The 4,264-nt window shown below is 34.1% G+C and overlaps 1 pseudogene; it reads left to right on the top strand.

Moving 5' to 3' along the window:
- The first annotated feature begins 3,364 nt into the window (after window positions 1–3,364).
- LOC134371348 (U6 spliceosomal RNA) lies at window positions 3,365–3,464 on the top strand (annotated as a pseudogene).
- Window positions 3,465–4,264: the final 800 nt, after the last annotated feature.

Below are 4,264 nucleotides of genomic sequence, written 5' to 3'. Positions count from 1 at the left end.
TAATGCATCAAATCATGAAAGTAATTCAGTGGAGAAAGGGTAGTCTTTTCTACAAATGGTACTGGGACACCAGCACAAACACAAAATGAACTTTAACCCATAATTTACACCATATATAAAATTAGTACAAAATGGATAATAAGCCTAAATGTAATACCTAAAACTATAAAAATTGTAAAAGAAAAACAAGAAGAAAATCTTTGTTACTATGAGCTAGGCAAAGGTCTCTTTGATAGAACATAAAAACGATAAGCCATAAAGGAAAAATAATGATAAACTGGACTTCTTTATATTTAATTTTTTTTAACTTCAAAGTTTAGGGGCCAAAGGAAAACTTCACCCTTAAAGGTTTATTAATACACATCACTGACAAATTTAGATCAATAGGGAAGAAAAGGCATAACAAATTTTATTATTTAATGTGGTGGGAGAAGGCACAGGAGAATCACAAGAGAGTAATGCCTCAACTTTCCACTGGAGTACGGAGTTTATACATCCATCTCCACAAGGAGAAGGAACATGGGGGTGTAGGATGGATGATTCTTAGAGCGGTGTAATGGGCCTGGAGAACATACAATGGCCTGGGACAACGTCTATTTGGCCCACAGAGAAGGCAATGACTGGTAAATGATTCTCTTTAAAATACTGAATGGTACTGAAATAGAAAACAATAGTCTGTGATAAAAGTTAGTCTAGGAGTGTTGACAGAGTCCAGTCTTCCTTCCTGTGGTATGAGTTACGTTAATGAAAATTCAGGAAAAGGACCAGAGGTAATTGTCTTCTTTGGCAGGTCCAGACTTTAGGCAAATATGGGAACCAGCATCATCCTATTCTATGGAAAATGACAGAGAATTGAGGGACAGAGGAGGGGAGAGACTTGAGGCTGCTTCTTTATTTCAGCCTGTCAAAGTGCCATATTTTGGGGGTAACAGCTTTTTTTGCATCCCAACAAAACATTAAAAAAAAGAAAAAAAACAAGGCAAGCCACAGACTCAGAGAAAATAGTCACAAAATATATCAGATAAAGGACTTATGGCCAAAGTGTGTCTCTTACAACTCAAAAAGAATATGAAAAAAATAAATAAATAAAGCCCAGTAGAAAACAGGCAACATATTTGAACAGATACTCACAAAAATATTTAATTGGCTAAAAAACACATGAAAATTTGGTCAATATTATTAGTCATGAGGGAAACGAATTAAAACCACAGTTAGATGTGACTGTATACACATTAGAATGGCTAATATGTAAGTGATCATACCAAGTATAGGCAAGGATGTGGAGCAACCGGAATTTCCATACAATGTGAATGGAAATATAAAACCGTATAACAACTTTGAAAAGCAGCTTGCCAACATCTGACTACATAGCCCAGTCATTCCACTCCCAGATATCTATCTAAGCTAAATTAAAGCAAAATACACCTATACTTATGTACATCTATAAATACATGTACATTTATGTGTAATAGAAAAAAAACTGGAAACAACCCAAATGTCCATCAACTGGTAAACAGATAAAGTGTGGTAGTATATCCACGCAAAGAAATACTGCTCAGCAATAAAAAATAGTGAATTTCTGCCAAGCACTATAGTGTAGATAAATCTCAAAACAACTGTCCTAAGTGAAAGAAACCAGGCAAGAACTAGTACATACTATATGATTCCACTCACATAAAGTTATAAAAATGCAAACTTCTACTGACAGATAAGAGATTAGCAATTGCCTTTGAAAAGAAGATGAAGAGGTGTGGGTGGGAGGGATTATAAAGGGAAATGAGGAAACTTTTGAGAGTGACAGATATTTTCATTATTTTGATTGTGGTGATGGCTTCACTGGGTGTATACTTATGTCAAAACATTTTATATTTTACACCTTAAATATGTGTACTTTATTTTATGAGCAGTTATACCTTAAAAAGCCATTTAAAAAACATTAAACCAAAAGCAAAGAGAAAAAATGTTCCCATGGAAAGTGAATTTAAAGAGAAGTATTTTAATCAACATCTGGGAATAAGCCAGGGTTAGATTAAAATTCAATATTAACATTTTTTAATTGATGAGAATGTTGGAAGTTTATAGTTCATTTTTATTTACTTTTAAAAATTACTCTGTCACAAAAATCTGCTTCATCTAATTAGGGCTTCATAAGCTCAACTATGTTAATAAAAGGCACACTTTTTTAAAAATGTCAACTTCTAATTGTACAACCAAATAATATTTTTTTATTATTGGCTTCTGATTATTAGCATATATTTCAGAAATTTTATAGAAGTTTAGAAATGCAATTATAATTTATATTCTTCATTTTTATGATTTATTGAGTATTTTGTACCAAGGGAAATCTGAAGTATAAGCACTTAACACTTTGTAATACATATTAGACTTTTGAATAGCATAACTAATTAAATTTACATGTTTAAAACTAGCATTCAGTATAAACTGAATACAAACAAATTTCACCTTCTCTCACCACATTCCTGTATTTTATGTGGACAGAGAAATGGTTATGCACAGGAAAAGATTTCTAAAAATAAAATATAACTCTCATAAATTATTGGTATTTAATATGTACTTTTTATATGAAGCATTGTGGGCTAGAAACAGTAGGGTATTTTCATTGTTATAAAATTTATTTTCTGCCCTTAAGGAGTTTATAGTCTAATTGAGGAAATAAGATTAACACATTAAAATGTTTCAATGATAGGAGAACAGATAAAAATTAGTAATGTAATTAAGTGCCCAGTGAGTAATCTCTGAGTTCAGAGAAGCCAAAGTGGTTTGGGATGGTTTCCAGATGATAATAGGATGGAAATTTATCACACCCTACCATAATTGCTTATTTACTTGTCATATTCCCCCACTATGATGTATGTTCCTTGAAAGCAAGGATCCTGTCTTGTTATGAGCTGGGCATGAAAGGCATCACACCTAGCTCAATGTCTGCACATAGCATGCCCTCAATAAATAGTTGATGAATAATGTATGAATAACAGAATAAAGCTTAAAGGATTTAGGCATGTAGGATTTGAGTACACAAGTAAGACAATCCAATTTTCATCAGAGCTAGCAGTGTTAAGAAAAATCACATGGTTGGAAAAGCAAGAGTAATTCAGCAAGAAAAAATTCAAGATAAAAAAAGAAAGAAAGAAATGGGCAGGCCAATGTAACTGAAGATGCATGCAGAACAGTCGAATGAGAGAGAAGTGGAGCAGTTCGTACAACCCCAATTGATACTGAAGTTAGTAACCCCATCAGGGGACTGAAAATAATGCACATGTGAACTAAAGAAGATCTAAGGGAACCGACAGTGGGAAAAGGAACTAGTTAAAACCCAACACCTAATAGAAAGGAAGAACTTCACTCACTTTGTCAGCACATATACAAAAATTGGAATGATACAGAGTTTAGCATGGCCATTCCATAAGGATGGCACACAAATTTATGACGTTCTCCATATTAAAAAAAAAAAATAGAAAAGCAACAAAGAACTGTCGGCAAGTTTTGACTGAGTTGAGAGGGAGCATAAGGAAGTGTGGAAAGGCAGGGATGTCCAAGCCTTCAAGTTTAGCTAACAGGAAATACAGTAGTGCCTTTGTGCACAGCATGGGGAGTTAGTTGTGATAGAAGAATGATGAGTTATGTTTTAACCAAACAAGAAATTTCACGGAGAAAGTACGAAATTCTAAGATGGACCCTTGGAGAGATCAGAATTAGATATATTTTCTGAATCCAAAATAGAAGGTCTGAGCTGTACTGAATATCATAATATTGAGGGAAACTGGAAAGAAGAGGAAAAGACCAATGAGAGAAGAAGGAAGAAATTCAGGATATTGCAGCACTAAGGAGGCTGAAGAGCTGTCTTATGGCAGGAGTAGGCCACAGTGTGAATAGTGCTAGAGGTGAAGCAGAAGGCAGGAACAGCACCAACGGGTTTGACCACCATGGAAGACATTGATTACCTTTGCAAATGCAATTCAGGCATCAAAATCAGGAAAATATGCTAGTAATCAGAATCCAAAACTGAAATAACCTAATTGGCAAATTGCATAACCAGATGTTAACCTGTTTAAAAAAATAATTCCCTAACATCTCTCTAAACTTGCTCTGATGATAGCCAAGAGCCACACATGGCTATCTAAATTTAATTTAAAATTAATAAAATGAAATCAAATCAAAAATTCAGTTCCTAATTTACACCAGCTACATTCCAAGTGCTCCATAGTCACATGTGGCTAGTGGCTATCATATTGGCCAACAAGGC

Source organism: Cynocephalus volans, chromosome 2, assembly GCF_027409185.1.
Source record: "Cynocephalus volans isolate mCynVol1 chromosome 2, mCynVol1.pri, whole genome shotgun sequence".
Classification (NCBI taxonomy): domain Eukaryota; kingdom Metazoa; phylum Chordata; class Mammalia; order Dermoptera; family Cynocephalidae; genus Cynocephalus; species Cynocephalus volans.
Note: the sequence above shows the minus strand (reverse complement) of the source record. Positions and strands in the feature narration are given on the sequence as shown.